We start from the raw sequence: 20,331 nt of genomic DNA, 5'->3' as shown, positions 1-20,331 counted from the left end.
TAAAGGAGCAGTGAACTGAACGCTCAGGGACACTTTTGGCGATAGAACTTGGCATTCTGCAAAACACTTCGTTTCCCAAGGTAGTGGCGACTACAATATGAGCTGTAGACTAGATTGTGCGAAGTGTAGGGAAAGTATTGCTTCACCTGGAAGGTGTATTTGAGCACTTGTGTACTAAGTATGGAGGTCAGAAATGGACAAGTGAGGAGAAGCAAGAAGCAAGAAGGAAGGATACCGCAGAAGATATTATTATAGATGTTTTTAATCAATGTGTAAGAATGCGACCATAAAGGCACTATACCTGAATACTCGTACTTTTTGGAAGAAGGTTGGAGATATAACGGCATAAATCATCACAAATGAATACGATTTAATACACATTGCAGAGAAATGGCGACAACATAGTCAAGACTGGGAGGTATATATTCACTGGTATGAGACAATTTGGAAGGACAGAAAGGATGGTAAGGAAGGTGGTGAAACTGAAACATTGAAGGACAACCTCAGACCGATGCTGACAGATGGTATAGGTTCTATGGAGAATGGGTTTGAATCCATTTGGGAGGAAATCAGAAGTTCTAAGAAGAAAATGTCACTGATTGTCGGAGTCAATCCGCCTCCAAATTTTAAGATCACATTGGGGAGGGCAGTAAACAAAGACATAAATAACAAATAAGAAAATGGTATGGCAATTATCATGCGGGAATTTAATCAACATGTCGATCGGATGAAGGAGCTCAGTCACGGTAGCCTTGAGTGTATCTGCAATAGATTCCTTAAATAATGTGTAATGGAACAGGCCAAAAAGGGGAGAGGTTAAATTAGATTTAGTGCTGGGAAATGAACACGGCAAGATGTTAGATTTGGCGAAAGATGAGCACTTTGCTGATAGTTACCAACATTCAGTTATGTTTACTTTAGATTTTGAAAGGATAGGTATACACCGGACTGCAAGTGCTATTGCTGGGGGAAAGAAAATTGCAATTCGATTAGATAAGATTACCCATTCATAGGTTGGGCAAAGAAACGGCACGGAATGGGCAGAATAGAAATATGCAGCTTATTCAAGGAGCAGGTTCTGTGTGTCTTTGATAAGTATGTACCTGGCAGAGAGGGAGGAAATTGTCAAGCGCAGGAGTCATGATTACTGAGGACGTTGAATCTCTTGTTGAGATGAAGAACGCTTGTGTTCCCATGAGATGTGAATGCTCAGTTAAGGAGATTGAGAGTTACAAGTTAAACAGGAAAGACCTGAAGAGAGACTGAAGATGAGCCAGGAGGGAAATGAGAATTTGTTGACAGATAGTATAAGGGAAAATCCTAAAGCTTTCCATCGGTATGTGAGGGCTAAAAGAATGAACGGAATAAAATATGGCCAATGAAGGACGGTCGTGGTAAATAGTGCGTGGAGTCAGAAGCGATGGGGGAAGCGCGAAAGCAATGTCTTTAGTCAGGATTCGCACTGGGAAAACAAAATGTTGTCGAGGACAATACTGTGAACAGGCTACTATCCGAGATAGGGTTAAAGTTCCCAAAGACAAGGCGTTACAAGCTCTGAAAATGTGAACATATATAAATTCCCCTGGGCCGGATCGGATTTATCCTAGGATTCTCTGGGAAGCTAAGAATCCGATTTCCAAGCCTTCTACTTTGATCTTCATGTTGTCAATGTCCAAAGTGAGAGTACCAGAAACTACAGGAAAATAAAAGTTGCTCTCTCATTAAAAAAAGGGAGTAGAGAAAACCCTGGAAATTATAGACCATTGACCCTTCCGTCGGTTGTGGGTAAAGTGTTGGAAAAGTTCCATGAGATAAGATTTGTAATCATCTCGATTGGAATAAATTTATGAGGGAAAGTCAAGCCGGTTTTGTGAATGGGTGGACGAGACTCAAACATATTCGAGTTCTTTGAATAGGTCATTAAACTGGATGTCGGTTTGCTCACTGAATTGGAAAGTTCATTTCCAGGCGTTTCATCACCCTACTAGGTAACAATTTCAGTGGGTCTCCAGGCGAAGCACTGTTCATGATTCCTGCTTTCCAATGAAATGTTTGGGTTTCTTTGGGTTGGTGATGTCATTTCCGTTGGTGATGTCATTATCAGTTAATTTTTCTCAGGGTGTATTCGATGGCGTCGAAGTCGAAATGTTTGTCGATAGAGTTCTGGTTGGAATGCCATGCTTCAATTAATTCTCCTGCATGTCAGTGTTTGGCTTGTCCTCGGATGGATGTGTTGTCTCAGGCGAATGTAGTGTTTATCTAATGCAACATTTGTTACAGTTCTTGCATGGTATTTTGTAAATTACATCAGTTTTTGCATATGGACAAATAGGCAGAAAACGAGCCACCAGGATACATGAACATCAACTAGCCACAATACGACGTGACCCTCTCTCACTGATATCCTTACATACAGATCAGGAAAGGCACCACTTTGACTTGGACAACGCATCCAACCGATCACAAGTGAAACAGATAAACACACGATAATTCCGAGAAGCATGGCATTCCAACTGGAAATCCATCAAAATCACATCGAGCTAGACTCCATTTACAGAATACGAAATGATATCATTACAGGAAATGACATCACCAACCCAAAGAACCGCAAGCATATAAATAGAAAGCAGAAATCATGAGCAGTCCGACACCCGAAGGCACACTGGAGATATTACCCAGGAGGGTAACGAAACGTCTGGAAATGAACCTTCCAGCTCAGTGAGGAAATCTTCATCTGGAAGCTAAAACTGAGCTACAACTCTTGTCAAAACCTGCCAGGTGACTAAACAGATGTATGAGGTTAAAGCCGTTCATGTAATGCACGTTTGGATTTCAGTTATCCGTTTGAGAAATTTCGCCACAAGAGCAGGTCATAGTCAGAGATTTTCTTGACTCCTAAAGCCTGTCTAACACATAGCCTGCAATTAAACGCCACCGATGATTTGTCACTGGCAGACTCCATTAACAGCTATTCACTCTCAGAGCGAGAGCGTTATTCACCTCATTGACCATATGTTCTCCTTTCTTTTCTTCTTTCCCTACCAACTGTTTACTACTTTACAATACAGTATGAGACATGATGGGATAGTTCCTTTTCGCCTGGATGATTGCAGTGTGAAAGAAACAATGCACAGGAGAAGCACAACATATTAGTCAGCATCTGAGTAGCAAGAGATATTTAAATCCCAACCTTCTTGAGGATTCCTTCCTGCAGTTGTAACAATATTGAAAAGCTTAACACTGTCCAGAACAGAGCAGCTGAATTGAGCAGCAACACATAACTAATAAAACATCGACAAACATCCATTCACCATAACCAAATGCTCAGACATGCAATCTGCACCATACACTGGATGCACTGCAGATATTCATCAAGACTCCATCAAAAGTACATTTCAAGCTCACAACTGCATGCATCTAAATGGAAAAGGGCACTAGAGAGATAGGAAAGACCTACAACCCACTAACCATCATGATCTGGAAATATGTTGCCATTACTCCAGAATCACTGGGTCAAAATTGTGGATTTCACTTACCTATAATTTGGATCTTCCGACAGCACACAGAAACGAGGGTTCAAGATGGAAGCTCATCATCACCTTATCCAGTCAAATCAGGAATGAACAATAAATGCTGACCTGTTCTGGAATATCCGACGAAGAATGAAAATCATATGCTTTGGTGTTCTGAGGATTCTCCCTTACTGAGATATTTCTGGATTTATTAGAGTGGTATCAAAGATGAGGATTTGCTGTTGGGAAACTGAAACGAAGCATTACATCAGAATTTGAAGGAGCTGCTTTGTTCCATGTAGCCTGACCTTACCGGCCTTTGAAAGGGAAAGCAGAAAGCTAAATTCACAGTGGAGTGAAAGTATTCACTATCTGAAATATCGAGGCATAATTGGAGGGACGCTGGAGAGAAACTGTGAAAATGTGATGACGATTCAATTACTTGTCTGCCCTGAAGATTCATCAGAGCAACCACACCGGGGGAAAGCCATTCAACTGTTCTGAGTGTGGAAAGGGAGTTGCTCAGTTCTCTAACTTGCTGACTCGCCAGTGGGTTTACACGGACAAGAAACCATTTAATGGCCCAGCGTATGAAAAAGGCATTAAAAGGCCTCACGAACTGCTGTACGATCAACGTATTCACGCTGACGAGAAACCATTCAAGTGCTCTCTCAGAGGGAATGGGTTCTGGACGTCATTTGATCTTACTTTACATCTGCGAACTCAGTGGAGAGAGGCCGTTCGCCTGTTCTGAGAATGGGAAAGGATTCTTTCAGTCATTCAGTCTGCTGAGGCACCAGTGAGTTCACACAGTGGAGAGACCATTCGTCTGCAGAGATTTGAAATAATTAATTGATTCCGGCAATCTGCTGAAATACAAGCGAGTTCATACTGGAAAGAGACCATTCACCTGAATGTGTACGATTTGCCTTTGAATGGAAAAGTGAACCAGAATTGACTTTCTGGGTGTACTGGTACACTAAAGAAGGCAATTGCTAAATCCAAAGTAGAGAACCATTTACTGTCCGGTGGAATTTGAGCTAATATAGTACAAGGATTAGGAACATTTGGGGCGGGCGGAACAACAGCATAATTGACTACGTGCAGGTCTTGAACAAACCTCCATTTCCCCGATTCACCTGGAATGTTTGCCTTTTTGACTGGAAAAATGGGGGCTCTCACCGGTGATTATTCACAGGGAATTATCACTTCACCCTTCAGGAGGGATTCAAAGACTGGAATAATTCCTTTTCCAACCTCAGGTTTGAACGAGTCTTATGTTCTGCAAGGACGATACTGAGACTTCGGGATTATTCTTTTGGTTTCACAGCTTCGTATGAACCTCACATCACGTTTGCCTTTTGCCTTGCACTCAGTAGCGAGCCTTCTTAATCTTGGGGGCAGGGATCTACCACAGCTCTACGCTAGGCTACCCTCTTTGCAGGGGTTTCCTGGACTGCCCTATCTGCCTCAGTGAGCCAATTTAGTTTCTCCATATATGTCCTTATATCTGCATTGAAGCAGATATGCACATCGTCCCTGAAGACACAAGCTTTCGTTTTTTTGTGCCAGTAGTACCCATGGTCCCAAATCCTGCCACCTGTCACTGGATCTGTTCGCCAATGGTATTTGAGGAAAGGAGCGTTCCGCATCAAAAAGATACGGTCTACTTGCCGTCACAGATATTTTGGATAAGTTTACATTGACTGCACATCTGTGATCGTTCTAATAAAATTCGCACAATAGTAACTGACCAGGTTCAAACATTCTCCTAAACCAATCCTTCTCATATGATTTTAAAAGTCCATGAGGTGTATGCGTGCTGAGCAGTGCCTCATATCTCCAGCATGCAAATGGGTGTTTTTGGGATTAACATGGTTACTTGCTACCTGGGCGAGCGAATCGCTCACTGAACTTATGGCTCTCTGGGTAATCATCACTCATAGCCATGCATCAGGGGTCGTGAGTTGGATTTTACAGCCTTCGCTGGTAAATCTTCTTTTTGTATTACCTGCAAGCCTGTCGGGGTACTGCGCTAATTCGACCCCAGCCTCACTATGAGATCGCCAGCCATCAGATTTAAAGACAGAATTCCGAGAAATGAAATTAGAATTGGAATGTTTTACCATTACTGGTTTCACACAATAGGGGTGCGGTTAATCTCTCTCACGTCACGAATCCTGATGCATCCATTGCGTCGACTCTCTCAACTGCCTAGATTTAAGGACTGAATATGTTGCCCCTGTATCTAACAAAAAGGTAACTGGTGCACCTTCCACATATAATACATTTTCCCTTGATAATAGAATTCGCTTCTTCTTATCCACACCTCAGTGTCAGGGACCTGAAACATTCGAGTTCCTTTCCAGATACGGAGTTGTTTTTTTTCCCATTCCTTGTCTGGTGATATGGTACTTTACTGGCCTTGTAAGTCTGCTAATAGTTCGGTTTAACTTTACTTTTTTTTCTTTCTGTCTGCAATACTTGCCTCTGCAAAGTCAGGTTCTTACTTCTTTGTTTCCCTGTGGTTTTATTGGTTTCGAAATAAATGCTAATTTTCCATTACAATGGGCATCACATTATTTTTACAGGTCGCGGCTACAGCGAGGGCCGAAGTGCCTGCACTGCATTGTAACGCTCTATGTTGTAAGGTACATTTCCTGCTGGTTTCTGATATCTCTCCTCACTGTGGAAGCTTCCAGTCACATCCTCCAGAGATTTGTCTGCATTTCGTTCAATAGAGGCAACTGTATTTCCTGCTCAGAATGTGATCTCTCTGCAATGGAGAGAGGAAGACAGAGTCGGTGACAAAACTGAGACCACTTGCATTCTGTCCAGAATCAACAAAAACTATCCGGATCTTCCAGTCTCCTGTAACTTCACATTGCACTGTTTTCCCACCCTTCAGGCTCTTTGCCTGTATTCCTGAAGAAGGGCTGTTGCCCGAAACGTCGATTTTACTGCTCCTCAGATGGTGCCTGAATTACTGTACAATTCCAGCCCCACTCTCATCTAGACACTGTGTTCCCAGGCCACTATTCCGGTCTCTGGTTTGCTGCAATGCTCCTTCAAGGAATAACATAAGCTTGAAGACCTGCAACTCATTTTCTACAGACAGACCATGCAAATTTTAGGACCCAACATCGAGTTCAATCATTTTAGAACCCGCCGCCCTCTTCCACATTCTTCACCCAACCTTCCATCCCATCAGTTCCGAAGACAGATCATTGGACTCGAAATGTTAACTTTCCTTTCTCATGAGATATGGACACGAGCTGCTGATTTTGTTCAGACCTTTTGCCTTTACTTCAGGGAACTTTGCTTGTCCGTTGTAATCGCCAATCTGCTGGAAGCTTCTGATTGCAGGATGAGATATTCAGAGGAGATGACAGGAATGGCAAGGGCTGGACCATTCCCATTGTGAAGGTAGACGAGCTAGGTTGGAAGATGTTTATCGAAGAGCAGAGATAGCTCTTTGAGTAACCGATTAACGTGCACATTTTATGAAGAGGATAGATATGTATGAGAGTGATCAGCCTGTATTTGGAAGGAATAGAGTGACATAAATGAAATACAGGAGACGAGATGTTTTGAGGAGAATTTGGGAGAATGCTTTCACCATTGGTTATCTGGAAATCATTATCTGAGCACGTGGTAAAGCTACGTGTCATGAGAACGTTCCAGCAGTCTGTAGCCGAACCCTTTAAGAGCCAGAGCACACGTGGATAAGGAACAGATACTGGAACGTGTGACCAGGACTGACAGACGTGAGATGGGTGTCCTGAACGCAATGGGTCAAAGAGAAATTTGTGTGCTTAAAGGCACTGCCGGGCGCGGCTCTGTGGCGCAATGGATAGCGCATTGGACTTCTATGTCACTGCTCAGGTTGCAATTCAAAGGTTGTGGGTTCGAGTCCCATCAGAGTCGAATTTTGTTCTATGGTTTGGAAGGCGGTCAGAGCAGACTCGGCTGCTCATCTGCAAAACCAACAATATTCGTGCAGAAAAACAACTGTCTCGAAACGGAACATTTTCCTCTCACAAGTTTAAATTTTCGATGTCTATTTATGATAGAGACCAATAAACATCTGTTAGTCAGTACACAACACGATGATGTGTGTAGTCTGGAAAAAGACACAAAATTGTTGTGTCAGCCATGATGATATTGAATCATGGAGCGGGACGAGATCAGTGTTAACAATGGGCTCCTTTGTGTCTGTGCCATTTCTGGTCCAGATTTTTAAACAACCACAATAAGGACAATATGAATTAAACACCACGAAATATTTTGGTCTCACCTCCACATCCCTTCCCTTCCAGCTGGAATAGACAGCTCTTGTTTCAGCTTTAGATCAGACAGCGGAGGGTTCTGACACGTTCTCCTACAGGCTGAATGTTGCTTCACATGGGTTTCAAAGTGGATACATGGAGCAAGCAATTGCATGGATTCAGGGGATTCAGGGCAGATTTCCCCTTTGCTGGGCTGGAATTCTGGCCAAGGAAATGAACGTGAATTTCTGACATTTTGAATCTTACTCTGGATTCTTGTGACTTTACCAATTAAACTGAAATTCACTTGCCCTTGCATAATATTATTCAGTCTTCACTGTTAATAAAACCATGCCACGTGCTCGTGGGTGCAGTATGCTGAATATTGTTGTCGTTGTGTGCAGTGTGGGTCGATGTGTCATATGAATATGCCGATGGAAGTTGGTAAAATTTCAGTGAATCGAATTCCCTGACGAAGTGAAGCCGATCGAAGGAAAATCCCAGCCCAGTGGCGACATAACATTTCCGGTGATCAACGCAGGACACCACTGTAAACGTATGCAGCATACAATAAAGCCGATTTTCGCCACATTTTTCTATGGCACATTTTCACCACGTTTGCGGGACATTATTGTAATCTCTAAGCTCTCACATTCTACAGGAAGAACATTCAAATGGCCGACTATCCATTACTAATGTCCTGAATTCACACACACACGCGCATATATGCGCATATTTATATATCCACACAGATATAAATGTATGTGCGCATGCATGTATATGTCTGTGCATATATATTTAAAAGTTGCAAAAGAACGTTGAGAAAAAAGCATTTATTCTAAAATAATATGATTTTTTGGAGTGCTCTGTCCTTGGGAAATGCCTCAGTTACTTAAGACCAGCCATAAATACTCCCTGAGTGAATATCCATCACTCAATAGAGATACAGAGGTGATTTTTGCAAAAAAAATGACGTGTTTCATACCGCTGATCCTGCGCTGTGTTAAATTTATCTCTTTGGACATTTTGACTGTTATGAGAAAAACTGGAATCGAAACGATAACGATGTTTATAAGTATTGCTGTGAAGATTACAGAATTGCAGCAGGAATATTTTTCGTGTCTTGTTACTGGATATTTTTGGGGGAGATGAGAGAGCAGCATATGGACTCACTCCCTTCTCTGTGATTGCAGCCAAATGTTCCAATGCAACACATGAAAGGATAAAGGTGCATTACATTGGCAGGTCAGTTCCCACTCACGATAGTATAGTTTCACTTTGATTATCGCCATCGTCCAAAGTATTAGCTGAGTTGGGAGATCATGATCCTGAGGGTATGCTGAGACATTGCGAGAATTAATCCCACACTGTTGGCTTCACTTTATATCATAAACCAGTTACGCAGCGGACTGAGCTAACCAGCTTCCCTTTCATGCTCAGTTTTTTTTTTACAATTTATAGAAGTTCACGTGGAACAAGCTGCTGAACCTTTCCTCACAATCAGCACATTCTGTACTTAGTCGTACTCAGTTGCAGGTGTTATGAAGTTTCTTTCCAATTAACTTTAACCAATTACAGAGTGTGAACGTAACGCGTCCCCATCATGGCCGCCCAGACTCCCTGTCACGGTGAAATTCATTCCTTGCGTGTCTGCACGCATCTTCACAAATATATTGGGATCAGCTTCTCAATAATCTTTCCAGCGAAAAAGTAATCATTTTCGAATTCAACTGCTGTAGAAGGAAAAGGAAAACTTTCCAAACTTCTCTTTATCATTCATCGCTGGTTTTGAAGTTCTAAAGTCTTGATATAGATCCATCCGAATGGAAGAATTTCCCTCCTGTTTACTCTCACCAAATTCTCATCGCCTGGAAACCTTCCATACGGACACAACTCAGTTTTACCTGGTGTCACGCCACATGATCTATTCGTTTTTTCCACCAACCCATGAAACCTCGCCTTGTCTTTTCAAATGGCATTACCCCTCCCTACTTCGATGGCTTCCTTTCCATGTTTTTATTTCCAAGTAAACGCTGTCCATTCTTCCTGGCGTCTTTTCATTCCAGTCATTGCCATATACGTCTTTTATTATCTCTTTATATCCCTGTATAGTCCATGTTGGGAAAGGATGCTGGGTCCAATGCAACACATTAAAACCCGCTCTAATGCTGTGTACTGCCATTACCAATGTAGGGAAAATAGGAGCTAGTTCAGGCAAAGTGAATCCGTTGGTTGTCGCGTAATGGAACGGTCCCTGACAGGGAAGTGACTGTTTTTCCTCACTTTTCTCCCTGGTCTGAACATTTGCTAAAGCAACACACTAAAAGAACATAGAATGCCTACAGTTCAGAAACTGGCTATTCAATGCAACCAATGCACACCAATCCTCCAGGGATTAACTCTCACAGAACAATTCCTTACCCTTTTTCTCTTCATTTGCGCCTGAAGTAGGCAACTTACTGACAGTCAACCCAGTTGTAGGCAAATCATATCTCTGGCGCTGTGAGGCAGCAGTGATAACCAGTGAGCCACCTTATGGCCCTGTACAATATTGCAAGGCACATGCGGACGCGTTTGTCATCTGATTCCAGTCAAAGATGCTCTACTTTGTTGTTGCCCTTACCAGGAACAATAAATTCTGATTCCCTGACCAAGAAATGAATCCAAACCACAGCGGTGAAAGTGCTGCATTGGAACCACTGGTCGACCAGGAAGGATGGCATGTGCAATTGTGTCTTCTCTTAACAGCATAGCTTTCTTTTCCTGTGATGAGACATTTCTATCGAAAAAGAATGTTCGTGACACCGTGCTTTTACAGCACAGAATAATACATCATGTCAGTACCAGTCATCAAACATCCATCCATTCTCCTTTTCAGTTACCACTACTTGGCCCACAGTCACAGTAATGGGCGGCACGTTGGCACAGTGGTTAGCGCTGTTGCCTCACAGCGCCTGAGACCCGGGTTCAATTTCCGACTCAGGCGACAGACTGCGTGGAGTTTGCACGTTCTCCCCGTGTCTGCGTGGGTTTCCTCTGGGTGCTCCGGTTTCCTCCCACAGTCCAAAGATGTGCGGGTCAGGTGAATTGACCATGCTAAATTGCCCGTAGTGTGAGGTAAAGGGGTAAATGTAGGGGTATGGGTGGGTTGCACTTCGGCGGGTCGGTGTGGACTTGTTGGGCCGAAGGGCCTGTTTCCACACTGTAAGTATTCTAATCTAGCCTGACGTCTGAAGTGTTTGTCTCAATGAGACTTTCCATGCAAAGTTTTAATTTCAAATGAACCAGCGATAGAGACTGAAGTCAGATACCGTCACATTTGTTCATGACCTGGGGGAGGACTGAACCTCATTTTTAACCCATAGATGGACTTATACAGACACATCTTTTGACAGTGACAACGACCTCAGGACATCCCAACTAACATAAAATGAGGAATTGAACCGTTTGGCCTCTTCTTTCTTCATTACTAGATTTAAAACCCGATTCTGTTGACATAAGCAGAGGAGTAAACTGACAGGAGGCTGTCCTTCGAAGACTGCCCCAATCGTGAATATTTGGTATCTGCAAACCGTCGATGTCTCCACCTGTGAGGCAGACTGGCTAGCTGTGCTCTTCCAGCCTCTGACCGGTTTAATTTGGATTCCAGCGCATTCCTGTCTCTACATAAGGAACAGAAGCACACACCCCCATCCCTGTAAGTTTTCGTCTCCCACTGTGTCACCGTTAGTTTACTGCTTCTAATGAGTCACGTTTTTCTTCCTGCCAAACGAAGGCATTCTTCGCATCAGAAGCTTGTCATCCAAATGGTCCTCAGAGGAAAAACACGGATGTGGACTTCCAAACTGAAACAGATGAGCCCTGGTCTGCGTAAAAAATGACTTTCAGCTTTTCCTTCAAAAATAAGTCCTAACACGCACCTTCGGATGCTTGTTGCAAAGTTGTAAGGAAATTCAGCAAGTTTGCCGTGAGAATGGAGGTTAAAAACCCTGGTTTACAAAACCAGCCTCAAACCACTGAGTTATGGAAGAACTAAATTCTGAGTCGTTTTGAGTCTGACAAAAGGTGATGACCTCGAGCAGAACAAATTCGTTCAAATCAGTTTTGTGATACAAACTTCGTTTTATGTGACAAAATACGCCTTGAAACCCACTTCTTTGATCGCTTGTTTGATGTCACACTTCGTCAGCTTCCCAAGTTCTCATAATGGAACAGGGATCAACATTTGTTTAACCTCCCGGCAGACTAAAATTTTTGACGTTTCTATTATGATTTTGGTGCTAGCCAGTCATATCCTGAAAATGGCAACAGAAGTGTTTCAGATGGGAAAGAAAGCAAATGGAACACTGGCCTTCATCGGTCACAACGTTGGGTATCGTGGTTTGCATCTGATGTTGTAATTGTATAAAACTTCTGTTTGGCCACATTTGGAGTATTGTGTGCAGTTCTCATCTCAAAATAGGAAGGATGGGGAGGCTTCGGAGAGGGTACAAAAAGGGTTTATCAGCACGTTACCTGTATTGACTTTTTAAAGGTGTGTTAGGTGTAAGAGGAAATTAAACAAAGATGGATTACTTTGTGAGAGTATCAGAGGCTGACAGTCGACCAGGTCCAGGAATATAACGCTAGGACAGGATAGATAATGTGGATAGTCAGAATCTCTCTTCCAATGTGTAAGTTTCAAATACTAGAGCGCAGAGGTTTAAGGTGAGAAAGAGAAAGTTTAAATGATGTGAGTGAGGCAAGATTTTTTTTTCAGAGAGTGGAAGTTGCCAAGCGAGGTCTTGAAACAGAAACGTGAGTAAAGTTTTGAAGTGGCATTTAGACAGAAACATGAACAGGCAGGGAATAGAGGGATATGGACCATGTACATTCAGATGGGATGAGTTGAGAATAGCATTGTGTTGGGCCGAAGGGCCTATTGCTATGCTGCACTGTTCTATTTTCTAACTTCCCAGCATTTAACCGATCAAAGACATGTTTCATTCAGTTTCTCTCTCATTTTTCTTAACTTTAATTGGTTCATTCTCAATCTACTCCACTTCTATTATAAAATCTCTCCATTCCCAATATCATCCGAGTGAAAATTATTTGGCCTGCCTCTGATACAACAATACCTTTCCTTCGGGCACACATGCTGTTCATAATATTCTAAGTGTAGTCTGACTTGTACCTTGCATCGTTTTAGTAAGACCTCCCTATAATTAGCCTCCATTCCCTCTGTAAAAAATGGCAGCATTTGATTTGCCTTCTCTATTACTTGAAGACCCTGTAAGCTACTTTTTTTTCTGATTGATAAACAAGAACTCGCACAAACCTTTATGTTTCCAGTCTAAAAACAAGTACTGTTAGCCTGACAGAAAGTCAGGAGTATGTTGCAATGAGTGAGAAACAACATATCAATAAAAAGTAACTGGACTCTTAGAAACAAATTTTATAAAAGAAAATTTGTTTTTGAGCCTGTTGGATTTTATTTGTTGGTGCGAATTAAATGACAGAAAAGATAAGGGTGTGGTGGGGGTGGGTGTTGGTACGGTGGATATGGTTTATTTCAGAATTTCACTTTGTGTGAGTTTGAATAAGGGCTAAAAAAAACTTGGTTGAGAATAGGGCCCTTAAAGGTCAATAAGGTCGCCTATGTGTGGAACTAGAGGAGATGGGTGAGATCATAAACAAAAAAAAAGTCTTGTCAGTATTTACTCTGGAGAAAGACATGGAAACTCGGGAACGTTGGGAAATAAATTGCCATGTCTTGGAAAAAATCCTCAACAGAGAAGAGAAAGTGGTGGAATATTAAAACAAGTCAAGATCGATCAATCCTCAGGAGCTCATTAGGTCGATCGGAGAATATTATGGGAAGCTTGGGAAGAGATTGCAGTGTCCCTTACAGAGATATTTATATTATCAACAGCCACAGTAAGGCGTTGGAAGACTGGAGATTGGCTAATGCTGTTCCAGTACTTCAGGGTTGCAGGGAAAGCCAGGAAATTACAGCCCCTTGAGCCCATTGATGGGGGAGTTGTTGGAGGAGATTCTGAGAGAAAGGAGCTACGTATACTTGGAAAGGCAAGGACTGATTAGATGGTCAGCATGGCTTTATGAGTGGAAAACCGTGTTTTACAAACTGGATTGACTCTTCGTGGAGGTGGCCAAGAGATAGGTAAAGGCAGAGCAGTCAGCGCTGTCCAAATGGACGTCAGCAAAGCATTTGACAAGGTTCCAAGGGTTATTGAACATCTAGTTAAGAGGAAAAACGACGCTTACATAAGGATCATTAGACCTCTATAGGGTCATATGGGGGTGGCACGATGCCTCAGTGGTTAGCACGGCTGCCTTACAGCACTGGGGAACCGATTTCGATTCCAGTCCTGGGCGACAGTCTGTGTGGAGTTTACACGTTCTCCCCATGTCTGCGTGGGGTCCTCAGGTGCTCCAGTTTCCACCCACCGTGCAAAGATGTGCAGATTAGGTGAATGGGTTTTGGCGGGATGTCCTTCAGAGGGTCCGTACGGAGTTGCTGGGCCAAGTGGCCTATTTCCACACTCTGGGGACTCACTGAAGGTAGCCAGGAAGGAACTGAAGAATGGAGTTAGAACAGCTAGAATGGGACATGAAAAAACTTTGTTGGAAAGGATTATGGAAAACTATAAGGCAATCTCCATTTATGTGAGGAACAAGAGGATGATCAGCGTGAGGGTAGGGCCGGTCAGGGATAGTGGAGGGTACATGTGCGTGGAGTCACAGGAGGTAGAGGAGGTCCTTAATGAATACTATGCTTCAGTATTCACTACTGAGAAGGACCTTGTCATTTGTGAGGACAGCGTGAAAAGGACTGATATATGTGAACAGGTTGGTGTTAAGAAGGAGGATGTGCTGAGAATTGTGTAAAACATAAAGATAGATACGTCTGTTGGAGCAGACGAGATATGCCCAAAGTTACTACAGGAAGCGAGGGAAGGGATTGCTGCGCCTTTGGCAATGACATTTGCACCCTCACAGACCACCGGAGTTGCACCAGATGATTGGATGATGGCAAATGTCACTCCCTTTTTCAAGAAAGGGAATAGGGATAATCCTGGGAATTACAGACCTCACTTTCTCATGTCTGTGGTATGCAAATTATTGGAGAGGACTCTGAGAGCGCGGATTTATACCTCCGTAGAAAAGCATAGTTTGATTAGAGATAATCAGCAGGGCTTTATAAGGGACAGGTCAAGCCTCACGAATCTTATTGAATCCTTAGAGAATGTGACAAAACACCTTTATGGCTCATTCAGAAAAGAAACAGAGGCATGGGATACAGGAAACCTGTCTGTCTGGATATGGAATTCCTGGCTCATAGAAGACAGAGGGTGATGATAGATGGGAAGCATTCAGTATGGAGCTCGGTGACCAGTGGTGTTCCGCAGGGATCGATTGCAGGAACTCTGCTCTTTGTGATTTTTTTTATAACTACTTGGATGTAGTTGTGGAAGAATGGGTTAGTAATTTTGCCAATGACATGGAGGTTGCTGGAGTGGTGGATAGTGTAGAGGTCTGTTGTTGGTTGCAGCAGGATATTGTCCGGATGCGGACCTGGGCTGAGAAGTGGCAGATGGAGTTTAATCGGGACAAGTGTGAAATGATTCATTTTGGTAGGTCGAACTTGAATGCAGAATACATGGTTAAAGGCAGAATACTTGGTCGTGTTGTGGAACAGAGAGATCTTGGATTCCACGTCCATCGATCCCTCAAAGTTGCCACCCAAGCTGATAGGTTTGTTTAGAAGGAATATGTTGTGCTGCCTTTCAATTGCTGGGGGATTGGGTTTTCAAGCCGTGAGGTTATGCTGCAGCTCTATAGAGCCATGGTTAGAACACACTTGTAATATTGTGTTCAGTTCTGATCCCCTCATTACAGGGAGGCAGTATTAGGTAGGGTAAATTGGAGATTTACTAGAATGCTGTCTGTGCTGGAGAGCATGTCTTATGATGAAAGGTTCAGGGAGGTAAGCCTTTTGTCATTGAAGTGAAGAAGGATGATGGGCGACTTGGTAGAGGTGAACAAGATGATGTGAGACATAGATAGAGTGAATAGTGAGAGAATTCGTTGTACCATGGCATAGATGGCTATTGTCAGTGGGCATAAATAATTTTAAGGTGATCGGTGGATGGGTAAGGAGAAATTTCAGAGATAGGTTCTTTACACAAAGAGTGTTGCGTCGTTGGAATGCACTGGCAGCGGTGGTAGGAGAGACATATACATGAGGGATATTTAATGGACTCTTGGATAGGCACATGGATGTCAGTAAAATGAAGGGTATGTAGGTTAATTTGATCTCACAGACAGATAAAAGGTTGGCATGGCATCATGGCCGAAGGGTCTTGTACTGTAATGTTCTGTGTTCTATGTTCCATGTGGTAAACTGGGTAATAAGCCTAGATAATTGTAAAAGAATATGGCATTCAGGAGGAGAGAGGAACTGGATAAAAAATTGGCTTGATGGTAGGAAACAGAGGGTGATGGGAGACATGTTGTTTTTCTGTCTGGAGACATGTGACCAACGGTGTAGTGGGTCCCAATATTGGTTTCCTGGTAAGTAAGTTTTTTGGGTGACATAAAATTGGTGGTAAATTGGATAGTGAAGAAGGTTATCTATGAAACAACAGGATGGACAGTACTGCTGGGATAGTGGGCTGAAGAATAGCAGATGGGGTTTAATTAGATAAATGTGAAGTGTTCCATTTTGGTGAAACAGACCAGGGTGGGACTTGTGCAGTTAATGTTCGGGCCCTGGGTAGTGTTGTCAGTCAGTGACCCAGTGATGCAGGTACACAATTCCTTGCGAGTGGCGACACTGGTAGACAGGCTGGTGAAGCAGCTGTTTGTGATGGTTACCTTCATAGGGCAAAGCATTGAGAGTAGGAGTTGGGATGTCATGTTGTGGCTGTACAAGACATTGGTACGGCCTCCATAAAAGCATTGTTGATCTGTTGTTCAATTATATCCTTTAGGGAAGGACATCTGACATTCCAACCTGGTCTGGCCTACATGTGAATCCAGATCCACAGCAATAAGGCTGACCCTAATCTGCCCTCTGGGTAATTAGCAGTGGGACAAAGAATGCTGTCCAATCAGTGTCACCCTCATCCCATGAATGAATAAATAAAGATGCATATGTCTCTTCCTACCTCTGCAAACCCCTCCAGCTGCAGCAATCTGTACTTGGCTTTCTAACACTGTTCAGGCCCGGATCACTCTCTGTAACACTCTCACCACCTCCAGCACCTTCACCTTTCCCTGTTCCTATTGTGTCATTAAACCCTGACAAAGATTCCTCTTCCCACTGTCCTCCCCCTTGCTAGCAGACGCTTTGCAATCCCTTTAACACTGACTGCTTAAACTCTCTCTCATTTCAGGATTTTAAGTACTTTGTGGTAATCGTCTAAGCCTCATAATATGATATGATCCATTTTGTCCTGAGTGAGGGATGGGTAGGAATTCTTTGTTGAGGTTTCGTGTGCTTCAATGGAATGTCCTTTTGTTGAGTGCTTTACAATGTTCATTCAAATGTTTTCCACTGTTCATTTACAGACACATGTTTAGCCTGTTACCTTGGTCAGTTCTCCTCTCAAACTCATGTAATTGACTGTTTTAATTTCTAGATGTAGCTTATACTTTCTGTGATTCACTTTAAAATTTTATATTACTTTAAACTGCACTTTACACATTTTCCCAGAAGACCTCCCCAGGTGACATTACTCACTAAGTTTCATGACACAACGGTGGCTCTAAGTTAGTTATGTCCCTTGCCAGTTGCACAATATGTTATTCAAAAAATCCACTGAAAAAAAATCTACAATCTCCTATTTGAATATCACTCTTGTCGGTGTGATTGTCAAGATTATGTGAACATTGAAGTTTCACTAAATTATCACAGTCTTGATTTAAAAATTCGATGAGTTCCTCTTTAATGCAATGATGAGCAATGAAATGTTTTCAAGTGGCCTAAAACTGTTCTGGTGCTTGTGTCCTTGGCAAGTAGTAGCCAGAATTTACATTCAGACTGACTCGACTTCATGGTCTGAGACCAAATGCTTTCTCTGCAATGCCTTTGTTATCAATTATTGTTAGCGTTACCCATTTTGCCTGAGTTTCTGCAAGGTTGTGAACCATTGAATATTTATGTCCACCTTTTGTTCGCCCTGAAACCATGTCTCCCTGGTGTCTAAATCTTTTTTATGTCTGTGGCACAAATCAGCCCACCTTGCTGCAGAGAGTTTTTCCATTCCAAAAAAAAACATAATTTACTCTTTCCTACAATTTCCTGTCACAACTCGATTCGCTGATGTACAGTTTTCGTTAAAATTTGTCCCTTCCTGTTCCTATCTTCTTGTCTTCAGCCACATCCCCATGCTGTTCACATGCGTCATCTTTTCTATTTGGAATTGGCAAGATCCTTTCATCTGAACCCTCTGTCAGTTTCAAGCCCTGCCCATAAACCTACCGCCATGATTGGCCAGGACACTGTTCCCAGCTCAGTTCTGGTGGGACCCCATCATAATGGATTTTATTTTAAAATCAGGTATGGGATGTGGGTGTCTCTGGCTGACCAGCTTTTCTTGCCCAGCCCTAGCTGCCCTTACGCTGAGTAACTAGCTCGGCCATTTCAGAGGGTAATTGAGAGGCAATCACTTTGCTGTGACTATGTCGTGCAGACCACGTGAGAATGGGCAGATGTCCTTCTCTGAATGACAAGTGCTTGGATTTATTGTACATCAGTAATGGTATTTCTAGATTGTCAATTACTATTTTGAACATAATTTATTTCAAATTCCACCATTTCAGACGATGTGGTTCAAACCTGCCTCTCCAGAACATTAGCTGAGGTTTGGGATACATTCTCTAGCAACAATATCACTCGGACATTACTTTGTCTGCTTACAGGCTATTTATCCCTGAACACTGATACCAATGTGTCATGAAGCTGAACCTGTTGTTCCTTCATGATTGATCCTGATTTCTTCCTGCACTCTGATGATATCACTCAGTCTCTCTCCATGTGGTATGCCTCACTGTGTGGGTCTAATTGCTGCTCCTGTCAGCGTCTCTCACTCTTGTAGCTACTCCAGATCCTGAGCCAACAGAATTCTCCACTCCAGAGAGACGCACAGGCCAGGGATGGAGACTGGGATTTTCCAGATCTCTGTGGGACACGGTACTATTCTCCATGTGTGACCCTCACTTCATCAGTCTAAGTTCCCATACTGTCTATTTCTCTGTCTCCTGTAGGTACTCAGGAACTTCCTGACTCAATAGACTTCCCAGCCGTTGGGTGTCTTATCCATCACCACATTGAAGATGGTTGGTCAGCCAGAGAGGCAAAGGGCAGAGAGATCTGGAGCCTTCAATAAATCCTGCAGTGAGGTAAGATCACTCACCATGCACAGAGCAGAGAGCAGAGAGCAGCAGAGGGCTCCAAACATCAGCTAACAGTGCTGGAGGCGAAGCAGTGTACAGACACACACCAGGTTCAATCACCACATCTACTGTAAGTTTTGTTGTTCTGAGATAGTATCGGGAGTGTCACAGTTATCAATCCAGGCCTGTGCTGTCTTAGTGAGTACCAGCATAACAGAGGGGAAAGCAGAGTTCCCATGAGTGAGTGGTAATGCTGCCTGGGATCTTTCTGCTCTGTGTTCCCTCTCCAACACTGTACATATACCATGTCTCGTGGACCAGTGTCTTCAATAATTTGTAACTCCTATAACAGTTCCTGTCCCTGTAACCTCCATTTCCGTATGGTCCCTCCCCATATTTGAAATGTACTGCATTTCAAACTATAATCCCTATCTCTCTAACTTTCTTCAGTGTCTACATCATGCATTTTCTCTATACTCTCCTCCTCCAATAACTAGAGACAGAGGCATGCAGCATGGAAACGGTTCCATCCATCCAACTAGTCCATGCTGATCACTGTTCATGAGCGAGTCGCATTTGCATGTCCACATCCCATCAAACGTTCTCTTCTCCATGTATCTGCCCAAATGTCTTTTCCATGTTGGAATTTTACTTTTCTCTACCCCTTCCCCAGACACTCATTCCATACGTGCACCATCCTTTGTGTGGAAATGTTCTCCTCTGGTCGCTTTTAAGTATTTCCCCTCTCACCTCATATTTCTGCCCTCTAGTTATGGCTTCCCCTAACCTGAAGTACAGACCTTCACAATTCTCCCGACGTATACTCCTCATGGTTTTATAAACATTTATAAGGTCACCCCTCAGCCACCTCCGCCCAAGGGAAATACAAAGGACCATGATACAAATATCTCTGCCACGGTCCCCGCTGTGACTTTGCCACATTGTTGTGGGATACACTTGTTCAGGACTCGGGCGTTCTCTACCTTTATGTTCTAAGATCTCCAGCACCACCTCTTCTGTAATGGGGACTCTTTACAAGCCATCACTGTTTCTTTCCCTTTGTTTCCTAGTCTTTGTCCACAGTATGTTCTGACATGGAATATTCATTTCAGGTCGTGCCCATCTCCTGTGGTTCTAAGTATGGATGGCCT

The 20,331-nt window shown here is 43.0% G+C and overlaps 1 non-coding gene across 1 annotated transcript; it reads left to right on the top strand.

Moving 5' to 3' along the window:
• Nucleotides 1–7,347: 7,347 nt before the first annotated feature.
• trnar-ucu (transfer RNA arginine (anticodon UCU)) lies at nt 7,348–7,439 on the top strand. Its single transcript is given in 2 exon segments — nt 7,348–7,384; nt 7,404–7,439. It is a non-coding gene; the product is annotated as a tRNA-Arg (tRNA).
• The last annotated feature ends 12,892 nt before the right edge of the window (nt 7,440–20,331 follow it).

The sequence above is a fragment of the Hemiscyllium ocellatum genome, chromosome 33, assembly GCF_020745735.1.
Source record: "Hemiscyllium ocellatum isolate sHemOce1 chromosome 33, sHemOce1.pat.X.cur, whole genome shotgun sequence".
NCBI classification, from domain to species: Eukaryota; Metazoa; Chordata; class Chondrichthyes; order Orectolobiformes; family Hemiscylliidae; genus Hemiscyllium; species Hemiscyllium ocellatum.
The sequence above is the reverse complement of the archived record's forward strand: the minus strand, read 5'-3'. Positions and strand labels throughout refer to the sequence as shown.